Source organism: Anastrepha ludens, chromosome X (assembly GCF_028408465.1).
Source record: "Anastrepha ludens isolate Willacy chromosome X, idAnaLude1.1, whole genome shotgun sequence".
Classification (NCBI taxonomy): Eukaryota; Metazoa; Arthropoda; class Insecta; order Diptera; family Tephritidae; genus Anastrepha; species Anastrepha ludens.
The window spans coordinates 94,806,174-94,826,185 of record NC_071503.1 but is presented as its reverse complement, the minus strand read 5'-3'; the positions used below and the strand labels follow the sequence as shown (position 1 = coordinate 94,826,185).

At 44.2% G+C, this 20,012-nt stretch overlaps 1 long non-coding RNA gene across 1 annotated transcript; it reads right to left on the bottom strand.

Moving 5' to 3' along the window:
- Window positions 1–514: 514 nt before the first annotated feature.
- Window positions 515–8,942, bottom strand: LOC128869178 (uncharacterized). The gene is made up of 2 exons (XR_008455224.1): window positions 5,156–8,942; window positions 515–5,086 (listed from the first exon to the last, which is right to left on the bottom strand). It is a non-coding gene; the product is annotated as an uncharacterized LOC128869178 (long non-coding RNA).
- Window positions 8,943–20,012: the final 11,070 nt, after the last annotated feature.

Here is a 20,012-nt window from a genome sequence, read left to right as displayed (position 1 = left end):
GAATAGACTTTGACCGATAGTCCGGTTCTACGCAGCACTCCCCAACAATTATTGGGGAATTTTTTAAACCCCTACGGCCAAAACAACCGAGAAGTGAATTAGCTAAAAAAATTGTGCATTTAACCTGTATAAAAATATGGAGTCAATTCTTTTTTAAATTAATTTATGCGAATACGGCAAGGTCAGTCAGTAACCGCTCCAAACATTTCTTTCTAGAAACGTATAAATATTCTCTCCGAGCTCCCAGCGCCTCTCAAAGTGAATTTTCGTACCTTGGAATGGGTCAAAGATCTCAAGAAAAATAAATAAATAATCATATCTCCGCTTATTACTATTTACTAAAATGTATTAATAGTGCTCCTGAGTAAAGTTTAATTTAGAGCTGTTAATTTTATTCCAAAGGTTACAATTATGAGCAAAATTATAATTATATAAGTAGATACAGTGTGCAAATTAATTTTTATAAATTCTATTTACAGAAAATATTTATTATTAGTAAGTAATTTCATTGCACTTAACTATCCATAGTAATATTTAATGCGTCTAAAAATACTCCCATCGGTGATGAAGGATTGAAGCTTTCCATTGTATTCACAACTTTGTTTTTAATATTTCTCAAGCGTAAGGATGCATGTACAAATGTTACTATTCAAAAGAAATAAAAAAAGATTATAATTAACTATTTTGGAAAATCATAAATATAACATATATGTGTATCGCATTTTTGGACAAAAATAAGTTGCACCAGTTTTCCTGCTTATCACCCATTATTTTATCAATATTTCTTCTTATTGTAAAAACACTTTTATCGTACGGAGCTCTTATAGCAAAACCGATGAGAGGTATTTAATTAATTTAGACTACATTCACTTAAAGTGCTGCAAACATTGAAACACAATTTTGCTGTTGTTGTTATTGTAGCAGCAGTGGAGCCCAAGGAGTTGTCATCATGAATCAAGAGTATTTGCTGTTATGCAAGTGGGAATTGCCCACGATAATCGGTTCCAAATTATTTTTTACCAAGTGCCGTTCGATAGGAAACAACCAAACATGAGGTTCGTTAGAACTCAACATGCTGATTACAACGGTTTTAATTTTTCTTTTTTGCGAAAATTAAAAATAGAAAAGATATTCATGAAATTTTAATACCTCAAAAATTACTTGATCATTTACAAAACTAAGTATTGTACATCATTAGAAAAGTCATTAAAATACTTCTATTTTGGTATGCCACCTCCTCCCACTTTTGTGGTAGTTTTTTTTTAGAAGTTTTTATGTAAGCATACAAAAAAATTGGGATAAAACCTTTCATAAACAATGCCGGCAACGCTATTAACAGTTTTTCGGGTAGAAGTAGAATATTATTATAGTTAATATTTGGAACGGCTAGTACCTACCACCAGCTCGTACCGTATCGTATACTTTCAGAACCGGAAAAACAGCCTTGATAGTGTGTGTTTTTTTTTTTCAATAACAAGTTCAGCCGGAGATGCATTAAGATCGTCTTTGACAACTGATCGTAACCCAAGTAAAATAAGAGATAATTCAGTGATCCAATCACAGTTGTTGTTGTTGTTGTTGTTTTAACAGCATAGGTAGCCCTGTCAGTGTAGGCATATCATCGGTCATCTTCGTCTAGCTCTTCTAGGGGTAGGCCCAGGAAACATGCTGTTTAGACAAGTTGGGTGCAGAGGGAGAGGGGGGTTAGATGAGTCGGTTTGAGGGGGCATGTGAAGAGGTGGTTAGTGTCGTGCGGGGTACCTTCACATGCCAGACATGTGTTTGGTATTTCGGGGTCGATTCTGGATATGTAGGAGTTTAACCTGCTACAGTATCCAGAACGTAGTTGTGCAAGTGTTACACGAGTCTCAAGGGGTAGCTGGAGCTCTTCGTTTCCATTCCCATGGCAGCCGGTTCTACGTACGGGAATGACTCGGGTTTTTCCCGACCAAGGGCTGCCGCCCCAGTATACTAGCCCTGTCTAGTGAACCGCATATCCAATCACAGTCTTTCCACTTCGCTTTTAATGCTGCTTTCAGATAACCATGCCAGCGTTGAATTATTAGCTTTTGCAACTTATTTATTTCATGTAATAAAAAAGATTCGAATAGACGGCCTTGGTCGGTTGTAATATACTTAGGTACGCCAACGCGAGAGATCCACCCTGATAACAAAGTGATCGCAACCATTTTAGCAGAAATGTTCGCAATGGGAAACGTCTCAGCCCAGCGGTTTGTACTACCAATGCATGTAAGTAAATATATAAATGATTCGGCTTTTGATGGCTCCACAAAACCGATGTTGATGTGTTCAAAGCGATCACATTTGGTGTCGTAACGTTCGATTAGTGATCGTGTGCAATTACGCAAAAAATACTTGATTCTTGAGAACAAACCCGGAACTATGTTGTTCTTTCATGAAGTGGCGAATGGTAGTAATGAATTCACTGAAATAATGATATCACTTAATTGCAATGAACGACGTGGAATAATTTTTTTGCTAAATTTAGTAAGTAAAGCGACCTTTAAACCTTTCACGAACGTTTTTTCGTGATAATCGTTCTTTGAAACACAATATTTTTTCCACCCTTGCAGGTAGCAGCTTAACTCCATGATACAACGTTATTTTTCTAGCAGCAAATATACATTTACCAGCTTTAATCACACAATCGAATGTATTCGGCGTGCTGTTTGGACTAGGTTGTCCAATTAGTTTTGCGGTTCGATAAGAAAAACACAATTTTTTGGTTTGAAATGCATTTTATTTTATTCTTCAGTATAGTCTCCCTGATCATCAATACACTTGTTCCACCGACAATTCGAACTTTAATTCATGGATTTTAGTCATTTTTAAAATGTTCTTGTGACACGGTGCATTGTCCAGATGAAAACTACTTTTTTCTTTCTTTCCTTCAGTTGGTCTAAAAAGTTACAATAACATTCAGAATTTATTGTTTTACCAGTTTGCAAGTAATCTACAAACAAAACCCCCTACGCATCAAAAAAAAAAACTGATGCTAACACGTTCTTGGCCGGTTTCTGGACTCTTGTTTTGATTTAGGATCATGGTGATAGACTCAAGTCTCATCCATTGTGATTAATTGACGCACAAAATTCACTTTATCCTTTTTTGTTCCATTGTTAACGAGTGCGGCACCCATTGCGCACACAGCTTTCTGAAACCCAATACTTCAGTCAAAATATTGCTTGCACTGCCTAATGAGGTGCCTAGAGCACCACTAAATCTTTTTTAGTCACTTGCCGATTTTCCAATACGATTTCCTGTATTTTTTCTACGTTTTCTGGTGTTGTAGCTGTTTTTGGATGTCTTACCGTGGATCGTTTCCAAGGCTTGTACGATCAAGTTTAAATTCAGCAACCCATTTTTCTACTGTACTAATTGATGGCGAAAAACCCTCATACCCTTTCAACATTTGTTCATAAATTACCTTTGCGTTTAAACCTTCCAAAAATAAAAAATTCAACCAATGCACGATACTTGATTTTTTCCATTGTAGAAAATACTGTGACACGACGGAACTAAATGGCTTGTAATAAAAGAGTGAACTGACAGATTGAAATGAAACTTCATATACGTTCATATAAAAAGCGGACCCACATAACAAAAAAAAAAAAAATTAGGCTAGTAGCAATGCCATCTCTTATTGAACCGCAAAACTTATTGAACATTGATTGAACAGTGGTAAGATTCAGATGAGATAAAACTATCGTCTATGGACGCAAAAGCAAAGTGGAGCCCTCGTAGCACTTCGTCGGTGCCGCGAAATGTGCGAATGACATAAAACCATACCATTTTTGAAATATGGGACTCTTCGATTGGAGCTTGTTGGTTCGGCGCCATGATCCTCGTCTGTATCTGTTCCTCTTGGTTGGTGAGCAGTTTCCGGACTGCTGTTTCTACCTCCGCCTTGACCGCTTATCCTTCGGCTTCTTATGGTTGCCCCTCTTAGAATCTGTCTACCAGCCCTTATCCTATGTCTCAGCGGCTCACTTTGGCTTCATTTCCCTGGCTTCCTTACAGCTCTCAAGAGTAGCCGAAAAGGTTACCGTTAGCTTCGGGTTTGTCATTGCAGAGGTGTGGCTGCTGTTGGCTGGGTAACAGTGTCCTTACGGGGATTCGAGAGCGCTCTTACGTCTTCTGTTGCCTTTCACAAACGTCTGTAGTTCAGCGTTACATCCAGCAGTTCAGCCATTTTGGATTCCCCAGCTTTGACTTCGTAGCTGGTGTTCGTTTGATGTCTGAACAACTTCTGCATACACTTTATCATCCTCATGTTTTTAATCAGCTCAGCGTCGATGGACGCAATTGTGGTGATCGTTTCCGTATTGCCGTTTGCTGGGGTGGGAGTGGCGAGCCGTTCTGCAATTGCAAGATGGCTGGTTGGCGTATACTGCGCTGGTTGTAGCCCTCTAGTATTGGTACTGGAGGCATCATTTCCTCTGAATGCTGATGTTAATATGCCCGCTGCCGTTTGCGGGGCTATCAGCTTTGACATGTTTGAACGCAGTGCGGACTGGTCCGCTTCCAGCTGCATCAGAAGGGTGCGTTCTTTGTTGGCGGGATCCTGACAGTAGGCTCCTTCTTGTGAAGGTTGCTTTTTCAGTACACCGTAGTCAAGATCTTACTGGTCGCTTTCCTGATGAGCTATACATCACTGCCGCTGGAATTTCTCGCAATATTTGAGACCTCTTACAACAGGCATGCCTTACCTCGGGTTTATTCTTTTCCCCGACCCGCTGGGGAAAGCTTTGCGTAAGTCGATGCGGCTGAAAATGCGCTTTCCGCGCAGGATATTTGCAAAATCTTCCAGGTAAAAAATCGGATATTTAACGGGTTTTGTGCGTAAATTCAACCGCTTATAGTCACCCCATTGGTCCTATATGCAACAGCAAGGTGGAGTTGGACCTTGAAAGCCTGCAGATACCAAGTCGGAGCAGTTCGTTGAATTACTTTTTAGCAATTTTTAGCTTTTGATTTCGGTATGACCGGTGGTACCGTAGTTACGATGGAGTGCGTTACATTAGCCCGTTCTTTAACTCGGTTTATCGTCAAGTAATTCCTTAATCTGAGATAAAAGAAAAGAAAATTTGTTAGATTGTAGTTACCTAAGGTGAAATCGAAATATATACTTCACCATTTGAATACGGTCTAGTCAATGTACCGATAACCCATTTACGCTTGATGTCTACAAGCAAACTATATTCATTTAAAAGGTTTGCACCGATTATTGTTGCAGAACAATACGCTATGGTTATTTTGTGTAGTGCCGGAGAAGGCTTCATATAACCTAGCAGCTCATTTGAAAACTAGTTCTCAAATTGAATAGTCACAGATTCGGAGTAAATTGGTTTGTTTGTTTGTTTGTTAACAGTAGTCGTAGCCACGCCAGTGTCGATTATATCACCTGTCATCGTCGTCTAGCTCATCTAGAGGTAGGCCCAGGCAACATACTGTTTCGACGGGATGGGTCCAGAGGGAGAGGGGTGTTAGATGAGTCGGTTTTAGGGGGCATGGGAAAAGGTGGTTAGTGTTGTGCGGGGTGCCTTCAAATGCCGGAAATATGTTTGGTATGTCGGGGTCGATTCTGGGTAGGTAGGAGTTTAACCTGCTACAATATCCAGAACGTAATTGTGCCAGTGTTACATGTGTCTCACGAGAAAGCTAGAGCTCTTCATCTGCTGTAGATGGTGGTTGGACTCCGATTACGGCATTCAAACTTAAGAAGGTGGTGACGGTCTCCCGGTGAATGTCGTTTATTGACTGTCTAAATACTGTCAGGTCCAGTAGATTTCGGTCAGTTTTGTCCTGGAATTCGTCAGCGTAGTCTAAGAGATGTCTCCTGACGTGCCTGGGAGGCGGCTTAGGCTCAAGCAGGTATCTGCTCGGGTGAAACCTGCGGTAAAGTGTTGAACCGGGGACATCAGGAGGCAGCCGCTCGATGTCCGAATGGCAGTATTTTGGCATGTCTGCATAGTTTAGAACCGGCCGACCAATTGCCTCAAATGTCGATAGCAACAGTCCTTTGTCTTTGCCCCAAGTGCTGCCGACCAGCGATTTGAGGACCTTGTTGCGGTTTTAGACTTTAGTGCCGATTGCGGTTGTGTGCGCTGAGAATGAGAGCAAACTGTCAAAGGTTACACCCAAAATTTTAGGGTTGTTTACTTTCGGTATTGGTGTGTCATCGACTTTTACCTTACGGGACAGTTTGACCTCCTTTGTCCAGGTGGTGAAGAGGGTCGCCGTGGATTTAGTGGGGGAAAGTTGGAGATTCCTCGCAGTGAAAAAGCGAGAAAGGTCGGTGAGGTAGTTGTTCACTTTGGAACAGAGGCCATCGATGTCATTGCCCGACGCCATTATCGTACAGTCGTCAGCGTATGAGACCAGGGAAACTCCCGCTGGTGGATGGGGGAGCTTCGAGATGTAGAAGTTGAACAGCAAGGGAGAAAGTACACCACCCTGCGGTACACCTTGGTTTATCTTCCTCTGCTTTCATGTTTGATCTCGAAAAATCACTGACGAGTGCCGACCGCTCAGGTAGTTTGCGGACCACCTCTTCAGCCCTGGCGGAAGTTTTCGACTGGTTCGCAGAAACAAAGTCGGCAGGTCTCTTAATCGAGACGATAATGGGCAAGTGGTCGGATGCAAGCGATAGCATAGGTCGCCACGTTATGCTATTTATCAGACCCGCGCTAGCTATTGTTAGGTCAGGCGAGTTGCTACAATTGCCCACTACCCTGGTGGGGGCTTTGTCGCTCACAGTGCTGAATGTCGAATCGTCTATTTGCTCTACCAATTGCTGAATGCCAAAGATCGTGATGCGCATTAAAGTCACCTACAACCAATCGGTTTTCACCTCTGATGAGCGCACCTATATCAGGGTGATATCCTGCCGGGCAGCAGGTGACATGGGTATATATATGTTAAAAATTTCGAGCTCGGAATCGCCTGTCCGGGCAGCTATGCCTGGACATTCTAAGGTGCTGTCCCTGCGGTCGATCCCTTCATCAATGAGACGATACTGCACTGTGTGATGGACTATAAACGCTAGGCTACCACCAATGTCTCGCTCGCGATCATGTCTGTGCACGTTATAGCCATCCCTGGTGATCAGAGAGGACCTAGCGTGCAGCTTGGTTTCCTGGACCGCAGCTATCTTGATACTGTGCCGGCTCATGAAGTCAACTATCTCGTTGACCTTGCTCGTGAGTCCGTTACAGTTAAGTTGAAGAAGCTTAAAGCTTCTGGGTGATGTCAAGAATTGCACTTGACTGATGCCAGATTCCGAGGTATTACGGCCTGGCACACGGAACAGACTGTGCGGGGGACCAAGAGCTGCTGGTTTGCCCCCGCACTGGGGTTGGAGCAGGAGGGAAGGGGATGGGTTAAGTCAGGGGAGTAGTGTTGCTCCGATAGGCTCCTTACCGTAGAGGTACTAGTTGTGGTGGCGGTTGGTAGTGCCGGCCTATCAGGGGGGGGAGTAGCCGTGGAGGCATTAGACGCCTGCTGGCGGGAGCAACACGAGGCCACATACCGTGTGGTCCACTCCCTATGTGTCTTAAGGCCTGAACAGGTCTTGAGATGGCTCCACCCGTTGCACTTGTTGCACCCAACCGAGGTGGAGTTCGGGTGGAGCCGTTTATAGCAGACGCAGCAATAGAATACTTCTGGCCCAGGGTTGGATTCAACTCCAGCCCTGAGGAGAAGTATTTGGAGCAAAGTTGCTGCGAGGAGTTGCGCCTGTGACGTAAGGGGTGGGGTGATATACTGGTCACTAGACAGGGCTAGTTTACTGGAGCGGCAGCCCTTGGTCGGGAAAAACCCGAGTCATTCCGGTAACGTAGAACCGGCTGCCAATTGAATGGAGTAAATTGGTATGAGTTGTAACTTCAATTTGCAGAAATGATGCAATCTAGAAGCAATTCCCTTACTTGCAATGAAACTTAGCTTGATAAGTTTGCAACTGTATGCAAGTAGTTCGATTTATTTGAGGTTATCTTTCGTGACTCTACGATGGCAATCCAAAGTTCCAGGTCGTTTTCGTAAGACTGCGCAAACTTGACTACCCAGATCGATGTCATTTGGCCGACTCAATCTATTTTGAGAACTCCTCGTCGTTAGCCCGTTTGTTATCATTCACGACCAGAATTTCTTCGATCTGATCAAAAAATGAGAAGTCAAATTTGGAGTATCCGAAATGGCTGAACTGCAGACGTGAAAGCAACAAAAGACGAAAGGGCAATCTTAAACCTTTGCAAGAACACTGACACCCAGCCCACAGCAGATATTCCCACAGCTACAGCGACAAACTTGAAGAAACCCAAAAATTGGCAAAATTACTCAGCGAGAACAAAAACGGACTCTCAGAGAAAAAAGATGAAGGCCGGCAAGTTATTAAGAAATGACCGATGAGTCAGAGCCATAATTTCCTAGTTCGGAAGGGAAGAAAAAGTTACGTCAGAGTTAGTACATCAACTGAGAAGCACTGTGCTAGACACGGCATCAATCGCGACACAGCTCGAAAGGCGAGCGCCACAGATACGAGATCTCGACTCCTTAACAGCCAAGGTGGAAATGGAAACAACAATCCAGAAACTGATCATCAACCCAGAGGAATAGATACTGACGGAGATTACGGCACCAAGCGCATCCATTGCGTAGACGCGACACACGACCACACTGATCACCTGCCAGGTTTAAAGAGATGCCCTTTAGTCATCATCAGCGAGCAGTACGAACGGATCTCGAAGGGAGCAACCAGAAAACTAAAGCGGTAACGTCTGGCGCAGCCCAAGGATCTATTATCGATCCCGATCGCTGGAATCTGAGTTACGACGAGCTCCTGAGCATAGAAATGCCAGAAGACACATATCTCGTGGGATACGCGGAAGATATAGCGGCAGTCATATATATCAGCGCGAGATACCGAGGACGCCAGGAGGAAACTGAAGCAATTTATGTTAAGAACCCAATTTTGGCTTGAGGAGCATGACCTGGAACTCGCCAAACATAAGACCGAAGTCATCCTGATGACACGAAGTCACATGCAACTCGAGTTCAGCATGCAACTAGGCGACATGTCCCTAGTGACTCAAAAAGCGGTTAAATACCTGGACATTCAGCTTGGTTGCAGGTTTACGTTCTGAGCACAGACACGGCACGCGGCTCGGCAACAATGAAGATCAGGGGGGGTTTCTAAGCAGACTAATGGCGAACATTGGCGGACCAACACAAACTAAAAGAAGGCTGATCATAGCGACCACAACCGCAACACTCCTGTACGGGAGCAAAACATAGAGAGATACGCTAAACTGCAAAACCAAGCGCAGAGCACTAGATCCTGTACAACGAGCAGCGGCCCTCAGGATTACTTCAGCCTACCACACTATCTCAGTTTATATTATTCCCACGGCAGCCAACTCGGGTTCTCCCCGACCAAGGGTTGCCGCCCCAGTAAACTAGCCCTGTTTAGTGTACCCTATCCCACCCCCAATCTCTCGACACAGGAGCAATCCCTTGCAGCACGTTTGCTCCGAATACTTCTCTTCAGGGCTGGCGTCGAACCCAACCCAGGACTAGAGGTATTTTACTGCTGCATCTCGCGATCTTTGGCATTCCTGCCAAATGATCGTAGGGGACAGCTGTTGGCAGAGCAGATAGACGACTCGACATTCAGCATTGTGAACGACGACGCCCCCATCAGGGTAGTGGGCAATTGCAGCAGCTCGCCCGACATCACAATTGCTAGCGCAGGTCTGATAAATAGCGTAACCTGCCGACCTATGTTATCGCTTGCGTCAGACCACTTGCCCATTACACTGTGCTACAAAAAAAAAAAACGAAATACACCTGAGAAACTACACACTGTAGGTTGTTTATATGGTCGAATAATGCATAAAAATATTTTTGTTATATTTTTTGTACCTTCCAATTTATAAAAAACCGTTTTTTCAGACTTTCTTCGGTAATCTACGGATATCTCAGTAATTTTTCACCGATTTTCAATATTTTATATGTTTTGAAAAGGATATTGTCAGACCTTTCAAATGATTTACCACAAGTAATTATTCAAACTAGTTAGTTGTGATTTTTATTTGATTAAACCAGGAGAAAGTGCTTTTTTTATCATTTTTTTAATTTTAACAATTTTTTATTGCATAATGTTACAACAAAATTAAAGATGTTTGTTAATATTCTTTGAGTGCATTTATTAACGAAGAAATTAATGTATTACTTTCAATAATCGGACAAAAATTGCGTAAACTACGCTAGTTTTTCGTTAATAGAAAATATGGGCCATCATGTGTATTGCAGTGTGTACAAGTGAGGCAAAAGTAGCAGTGTTCTGGTCTGTGAATGACTTGATGATGCCAAACCAATGGGCTCAAATATGGCAAACGATCTTGAAAACACTTACTAGATTTCCACTTTTTTAGTGATATGGAGCACGTGGAACATATATATTCTGGTTCATACCAGCGACTTTCACTATAATTGCGCTCAAAGTGAAGATTGTTGTTTATCAACAAATAAACCGCAAACGTAGCAGAAATTATTGCGTTTGTCACACATCTTTAACTAACTTATAAACAATTTTAACAAAAAAACACACTTGAGAAAAACGCGATTTTGGAAGAAGGAGATAAAAAGGCACTGCCAACCAAAGACTGGTCTAATAGCTGTTTCAGACTAAGGTGCGTAACATGAATTTTTAATCTTTACTCCAAAAATATGTAGGTACTCTGTAAAACACTTTTTGAATTCCTATTAAATACCAACCTAGACATATGTAATGTAGGGACCACCCCAACCTTCACTTTTCCGAGCTCGGCAAACTTTCCTGGCTGGGAAGAGGTCTTAGACGTTACCCTATGCACAAACAATAACTCCCAAATAGTCACAAATTGGAGGGTATCCGACAAGAGATCCTTCTCGGACCACAGCTGGATTCTCTTCGATATTAATCTCAAGCTTGAGAAACCTTTCCCATATAGAAATCCTAGAAGAACAAACTGGCACACATACCGTAGAGTGGCCCAGTCTAAACTTCAACACTTAAACAGAACCATAACCTAGATGAGAAAGTAAGAGCCTTCGAAACTTCCTTGACGAAAGGACTTGAAGCTTCATGCCCTGCCACATATGGTAAAACAACTTATCCTACCTGGTGGAATGAAGATCTAAGTCAACTTAGGAAAATGACAAGAGAAATCTTCAACATCTGCTACAAACACAAATACTTCAAACCCTACAAAGACTGCCTTAGTGAATACAAGAAAGCAATCAAAGAGGCTTGGAGAGATTTTTGAAGTTCCATAGAATCAACCAAAGATACGGCCAAACTAGGCAAGCTTTTATCCAAGGAACACTCCTGCCCTTCCTTCTTGAAGAAAGACACCGGAGAGTGGACAAAATCATCGGCCGATACACTAGAACATGTTGTAAATACACACTTCCAGGCAACACAGAATACATTGAGAACAATACTGACAGTGTTCAAACATCCAAAATATCACCCATTATAATCAACCACATCGTATCCCAAGATAGAATATTATGGGCGATAAAAAACTTTGAACCATATAAGGCAGCCGGTCCAGATGGGATATTCCCAGCCATGCTGTGGAACACTCGAGAAACGACGATTCCTTGGCTGGAGGTCTTTTTCAGGAAAAGCCTTACGCTGGGGCACATACCAAAAAGCTGGAGGAGGGTTAAGGTAATCTTTATCCCTAAAGCTGGTAGACGCGGTCATGATACAGCGAAAGATTTCAGACCAATCAGCTTATCCTCCTTCATCCTCAAAACTCTCGAGCGATTGTTGGATGTATATCTCAGGGAAAAGATTACAAACTCAACAATTTCACCATCTCAACATGCCTATCTCAAAGGAAAATCCACAGAGACAGCTCTTCATGAGGTTGTAAGTGAGATTGAGAGGAGCATAGAATACAAGCAATACTCACTAGTCGCTTTTCTCGACATAGAGGGGGCCTTCAACAATGTTACCACAAGATCTATAATTGAGGCTCTTAACATGTTAGGCATAGACATAGGTCTCAACGAATGGATAGAGAACATGCTCAAAACTAGAATAATCATCGGTGAGGTAGGCAGCAGCACGATAAAACGCTCTGTCAACAGGGGAACCCCTCAGGGAGGAGTCTTATCCCCTCTGCTATGGTTACTAGTCGCCAACAACATCCTCACCAAATTTAACCAAAAAGGAATTAAAGTGGTGGCGTACGCGGACGACATAGTGCTTATGGTTTCAGGAATGTTTCCAACCACAATCAGTGAGATTATGGAAGGAGCTCTGGTATTACTCAGCAATTGGGCCACGGACTGTGGTTTAAGCGTAAACCCGAGTAAAACGGAACTGATGCTATTCACCAAGAAAACCAAGGTGCCAAACTTTAATCTCCCAAAACTAAACGGCGTTTGCCTCACGCTAACCAAACAGGCAAAATACCTAGGGGTTATCCTGGACCCCAAACTCAGCTGGAAGTCCAACGTAGAGTACAGGGTAAAGAAAGCGAATATAGCACTTTACACGTGTAAGAGAATGTTGGGGAAAAAATGGGGTCTCCAACCAAAATTATCCAACTGGTCCTACACAGCCATTGTAAGGCCAATACTAACATATGCGGCACTAGTTTGGTGGCGTGCAACAGAAAGGAAATACAACAAAACTAAGCTGAACAAGATACAAAGAACAGCGTGTATCTTAACTACAGGAGCGCTTAGCACCAGTCCTACTGAAGCGCTCAATGTACTAACACATCTATTGCCATTAGATTTACACATTAAAACAATAGCTACTTGCAGCGCGGTGAGACTCAGAGACATAGGAAGCTGGACAACAAGGCCGTACGGTCACAGCAAGATCCTCCTACAGGGACCCCCGCTGCTCAAAAACGGATCAGACTACACAGTCCCCGACCTCAACTTCAAGAAAGGCTTTACGGTACGTTTTCCACCGAGAGCCGAGTGGAGCAAAGGAGAGGTGATTGGAAGACACGATATCGAAATTTATACCGATGGTTCTAAAATGAACTGTGGTGTGGGAGCTGGCTTCCATTCGGAGCCACTCAACCTATCTCAATCAATTCGTCTTCCTGATTATGCCACCGTGTTCCAGGCAGAACTTTTAGCGATCAGAGAAGCATGCAAATCCCTAGAACTCTACAAGGTAGTTGGTGCAAGAGTAGCTATCTTCTCAGACAGTCAAGCAGCTATTAAGGCCTTAGACTCCAACTACATTTCATCCAAACTGGTCCTACAGTGTAGAGAGGAGCTGAAACTGCTCAGCCATTGGCTTGAAATTACCCTGATATGGGTTCCCGGTCATAGGAACATACGAGGCAATGAGATAGCGGATGAGCTAGCAAGAAAGGGCTCAACACTAGACATAGCAGAGGCGGTGGCAGTTTCCACCCCACTGAACACACTAAAAGCATCTATTGCTTCACACTATCATGCTTTAGCCGAAAGAAGATGGAAGCAAATACCTACATGTATGACAACAAAAAACACATGGCCGTCATATAAAATCCAAAGGACGAATGACCTGTTAGGATGTTCTCGGCCAAACATTTCACGTATCACTGCAACCCTTACAGGACATTGGAAAGTAGGGGATCATGCAGCTAGACTCAATCTACCCTTCAATCCTATCTGTAGAAGCTGTCAAGCGGAAGGGGCGAAGGAAAGTCTGTTCCACTATTTATGTGAATGTCCGGGACTAGCCAGGGCACGACTCCGATCCTTCGGTAAGCTCCTATACTTGGACCTCACTAAATGGATCTGACTTGGAAACAACAAAAAAAAAAAAAAAAAAACATCTCATCATTTCACGAGATAGTGGTATTAAAACGGTGCTGGTCACTAATTAGGACCATTTCAGCTAAGAAATGTTCAACCACCAACAACAACAACTGTAAAACTAAATGAATATATGGAATAATACCGTTATTCTTCTTAGTATCAATAAGCAACAACTTTTCATCGTGGTGTTTTGGTGTTTGTTTGTACCGTTACTTTGAGCACGAGTCAGAGCAATTCGTTACTACTTTTGCCGTTTCATAACTATAGAACGCATTAGGAATTGAAGCTTTAAAGTGCATTTATGTGTTCGCTGAGTACAACTTTTAATTTAAATCGTTTTTTAAGTAAATAAATATCACTATGCCACGCGGTTCAAAACTTACCGAATTAGAGAGAGGTAAAATTACTGCGTGGGAGGAGGAGGGTCTCTGCGCCTCAGAAATCGCGCGAAAATTATGTCGCAAAATTATGTAGAAACACGTAAACCTTTCATTTGTAATTTATGATAAATTGTCATTGTCAAACATTTATTGTCAATACATAAAGAATGCAGTGTTGTTTTCCAAGTAAATAATCATTAAAGACAAAAACTATGGTTCCACAAATGGATAGATATTCAAGGCATTTTTTTCTATTAACGAAAAACTAGCGTAGTTTACGCAATTTTTGTCCGATTATTGAAAGTAATACATTAATTTCTTCGTTAATAAATGCACTCAACGAATATTAACAAACATCTTTAATTTTGTTGTAACATTATGCAATAAAAAATTGTTAAGATTAAAAAAATGATAAAAAAAAGCACTTTCTCCAGGTTTAATCAAATAAAAATCACAACTAACTAGTTTGAATAATTACCTGTTGTACATCATTTGAAAGGTCTGACAATATCCTTTTCAAAACATATAAAATATTGAAAATCGGTGAAAAAAGACTGAGATATCCGTAGATTACCGAAGAAAGTCTGAAAAAACGGTTTTTTATAAATAAATAAAAATTGGAGGGTACAAAAAATATAACAAAAATATTTGTATGCATTATTCGACCATATAAACAACCTACAGTGTGTAATTTATCAGGTGTATTTTCAGTGTTGCACCGTGTTATCATCTCGATCGAGAAACCTGCCGAATTTGTTTCCGAGGATCACCGGTCATACATTAACTTCAACAAAGCTGATTGGACCAGATTCGCGGAATTTACTGAAGACATCTTCGCCGCTCTCCTCATTCCCACGGATGTGCGCACAGGCGAACGCGCATTCCGCAAGGCAATCACAGCTGCCGCTGCTCGTTTCATACCCGCTGGAAGGATCCGGGAAATACGTCCCAATTTCCCAGCTAAACCAGCTGTCCTGGCGAGCGAACGTGATCGCCAACGCCAGGCCGATCCAGGGGATCCGCGGATAAAGGATCTCAATTCCGAGATACGGAAACTGGTAGCCCAACATAAACGGAATAAATGGGAAGAGCATTTGAAGTCCTGTAACTTCACCTCTGATGTGAGCAAGCTCTGGTCCACCGTAAGGTCCCTGTCGAACCCGACGAAGCACAATGACAAGGTGAAAATCACCTTCAACGGTGTTGCTTAGTCGAATCCGAAGAGAAGCGCGTGCTATTTTAGCCGGCAATTTATTTTGCATCCTCCGGCCTAAAGATCCAAATGTAGTGCCACCAAACGGCTGCACATACTGACATACAACAGTGCGGCACTTGCTTTCTACAGCGATGAGGTTCAGGGGGCCATCAAACACATGAAAACATCGAAAGCCATTGGCCCTGACGGACTACGCATGCTGATGTTGAAAAATCTGGGTCCATTGGGAGTAGAATATCTCACCAAGGTCTTCAACCTGTCTATGGTCACTCTCATCATTCCTGATAAGTGGAAATTAGGAAGAGTGGTCCCACTACTGAACCCTGGGAAACCCACCAACCAAGGGGAGTTTTATCACCCGATAACTCTCCTTTCCCTAATAGTGAAGACTCTTGATGCCCTTCTACTCCCACTCTTTACGAAGAACCTGACCACAGCCTTACACCAGCATGGCTTCCGAAGAGTGCATAGCACCACCACGGCACTCACCGTCATTAACACCCAGGTAAACCGCGGACTCAACCAAAACCGCCCCTGCGAGAGAACTGTCCTAGTAGCGTTAGATCTAAAAAAGGCTTTCAATACAGTCAGCCACGCCACGCTACTAGATGACATTTTACAGTCGACACTCCCGCCAGGGCTGAAGAGGTGGACCGCGAACTACCAGAGTGGTTTGTTTGTTAACAGTAATAGTACCCCCGCCAGTATCGGCCATATCACCGGTCATCTTCGTCTAGTTCATCTAGAGGTAGGACCAGGAAACATGCTGTTTCGACGGGATGGGTCCAGAAGGAGAGGGGTGTTAGATGAGTCGGTTTTAGGGGGCATGTGAAAAGGTGGTTAGTGCCGTGCGGGGTGCCTTCACATTCCGGACATATGTTTGGTATGTCGTGGTCGATTCTGGAAAAGTAGGAGTTTAACCTGCTACAATATCCAGAACGTAATGGTGCCAGTGTTACACGTGTCTCACGAGGAAGCTGGAGCTCTTCATCTGCTGTAGGTGATTGGACTCCGATTACGGCATTCGGGGGTCGGGAGCTTAAGCAGGTGGTGACTAGTAAACTAGCCCTGTCTAGTAAAAATGAGTGGTCGGCATTCGTCGGTGATATTTCGAGACCAAACATCTAGACAGGGGAAAATAAAGCAAGGTGTACAGCAGGGTGGTGTCCTTTCACCTTTGCTTTTCAACTTCTATATCTCGAAACTCTTCCAGCCACCAGAGGGACTCTCCCTGGTCTCATACGCCGACGACTGCACGATAATGGCGTCGGGCAATGACATTGATAGCCTATGCTCCAAGGTAAACGACTACCCCGCCAGCCTTTCTCGCTTCTTCACTGCGAGGAATTTACAACTCTCCTGCACTAAATCGACGCGAAGCTTTTCACCACCTGTACAAAGGAGGTCAAGCTACAACTCAAGGTGAAAGTCGATGATAAATCCCGACGGTTAACAACCCCAAATTATTGGGAGTCATCTTTGACTATTGCAACTAAAGTACAGAATCGCAACAAGGTCCTCAAGTCGCTTGACGGCAGCACTTGGGGCAAAGATAAGAAAATGTTGCTGTCAATTTTTAAAGCAATAGGCCGACCAGTTCTAAACTACGCCTGTCTAGTCGCCTGGACAAAACACTGCATTAAGGACCGCGACAGGATGTCTTTTGATGTCACCTATACAACACCTACATGATGAGGCCCTAATGCTGCCTATTAAGCAGCATAACAAAATGCTCAGTTAGCAATTTCTGCTAGGGTGTTACCGCAGGCCTCACCCATGCAGACACCTGCTCGAGCCTGAGCCACCTCCCAGGCACATGAGGAGGCATTTCCTCAGCTACGCGGACGAGATCTCAGACAAAACCAACAGACAGCTACCGGATCGGACAGTGTACAGACAGGCCATAAACGACATTCATCGGAAGACTCTCACCACCTGCTTAAGCTCCCGACCCCCGAATGCCGTTATCGGAGTCCAACCACCACCAATCGCAGACGAAGAGCTCCAACTTCCCCGAGAGGCCCGCGTAACCTTGGCACAATTACGTTCTGGATATTGTAGCAGGTTAAACTCCTACTTATCCAGAATCGACCCAGACATACTAAACATATGTCCAGCAAGTGAAGGCACCCCGCACGACACTAACCACCTTTTCACATGCCCCTTTAAACCCACTCATATAACACACCTCTCCCTCTGGACCCAACACGTCGAAACAGCTAGTTTCCTGGGTTTAGCGTTAGATGAGCTAGACGAAGACGACCGGTGATTAGGCTACACTGACAGCGCAAAGGTACTGCTACAACAACAACTGAACATACTTCTTTCTTTACCATAGCGCTTTCTATGGTGCTTCCAACTCTGTGTATTTGATCAAGTGTTAAGTGCTGTTTTTTGAAGCCACAGTGGTGAATGATATTCAGGTTTTTGTTTTCAATGAATGACTGCAGAGGTTTTAAAAGTAGTTTTGTTTAGTTGGGGCTGGGGCCAGGTGTTTCGTGAAGAGTGGGAGTAGGAGGGCTTGAAGTGTCTTCACTATTAGGGAAAGGAGAGTTATCGGACGATAAGATTCCCCTTGGTTGGCGGGTTTCCCAGGTTTCAGTAGTGGGACCACTCTCCCTGCTTTCCACTTGTCAGGGATGATGAGAGTGGCCAAGGACAGATTGAAGACTCTTGTGAGAAACCATACTCCCAAAGGTCCCAGGTGCCTCAGCATCAGCGCGTTTAGACCGTCAGGGCCAATGGCTTTAGATATTTTCGATTTGTTGATGGCCTCCTCACCGGAGAAAGTGAGTGGCGCACTGTCGTTCGTCAGTTTGTGCAGCCTTTTGGTAGCACGACGTTTGGATCTGTCGGCCGGAGGATGCAGTATAAAAGCCGGCTAAAATATCTCGCGCATCTCTTCAGGTACAAGTAGTAGAAGTACAACTGTTGAAGGTGATGGCCACCTTGTCGTTGTGCTTCGTCGGGTTCGACAGGGACCTAACGGTGGACCAGAGCTTACTCACCCCAGAGGTGAGGTTACAGGTTTTCAAGTGCTCAACCCATTTAATCCGCTTGTGTTGGTCTACCAGTTGCCGGATCTCCAAATTGAGATCCCTTATGCGGGGATCACCGGGATCGGCCTGGCGTAGGTGGTCACGCTCGTTTGCCAAGCTGGCTACTTCAGCTGGGAAATGCGGACGGATGTCCTTATAGCTTCCAGCTGGAATGAAGCGAGCCGCAGCAGCTGTGAGCACCTTGCGGAATGCGCGTTCGCCTGCGCGCATATCGGTGGGGATGGGAAGAGCGGCGAAGGTGTCCTCAGTGAATTCCGTGAAGCCGGCCCAATTAGGTTTTTTAAAGTTAAAATAGGACCGGTGGTTCGCAGAAACAAAGTCGGCAGGTCTCTCAATCGAGACGATAATGGGCAAGTGGTCTGATGCAAGCGATAGCATTGGTCGCCACGTTATGCTATTTATCAGACCCGCGCTAGCTATTGTTAGGTCAGGCGAGTTGCTACAATTGCCCACTACCCTGGTGGGGGCTTTGTCGCTCACAGTGCTGAATGTCGAATCGTCTATTTTCTCTGCCAATTGCTGTCCCCTACGATCATTTGGCAGGCTTGAATGCCAAAGATCGTTATGCGCATTAAAGTCACCTACAACCAATCGGTTTTCACCTCTGATGAGCGCACCTATATCAGGGTGATATCCTGCCGGGCAGAAGGTGACAGGGGGTATATATATGTTAAAAATTTCGAGTTCGGAGTCGCCTGTCCGAACAGCTATGCCTGGACATTCTAAGGTGCTGTCCCTGCGGTCGATTCCTTCCTCGATAAGACGATACTGTACAGTGTGGTGGATTATAAACGCTAGGCCACCACCGTTGTCTCGCTCGCGATCGTGTCTGTGCACGTTATAGCCATCCCTGGTGATCAGGGATGACCTAGCGTGCAGTTTTGTTTCTTGGACCGCAGCTATTTTAATACTGTGCCGGCTCATGAAGTCAACTATCTCGTTGACCTTGCTCGTGAGTCCGTTACAGTTAAATTGAAGAAGCTTAAAGCTTCTGGGTGATGTCAAGAATTGCACTTGACTGATGCCAGATTCCGAGGTATGTGCGGGGGACCAAGAGCTGCTGGTTTGCCCCCGCACTGGGGTTGGAGCAGGAGGGAAGGGGATTGGTTAAGTCAGGGGAGTAGTGTTGCTCCGATAGGCTCCTTACCGTAGAGGTACTAGTTGTGGTGGCGGTTGGTAGTGCCGGCCTATCAGGGGGGGGAGTAGCCGTGGAGGCATTAGACGCCTGCTGGCGGGATCAACACGTGGCCACATACCGTGTGGACCACTCCCAATGTGACTTAAGACCCGAGCAGGTCTTAAGGTGGCTCCACCCGTTGCATTTGTTGCACCTAACCGAGGTGGAGTTCCGGTGAAGCCGTTTGTGGCAGACGCAGCAGTAGACTACTTCTGGCCCAGGGTTGGATTCGATTCCAGCCCTGAGGAGAAGCATTTAGAGCAGGATTGCTGCGAGAGTTTGCTCCTGTGACGTAAGGGGTGGGATGATGTGTGTTTCACTAGACAGGGCTAGTA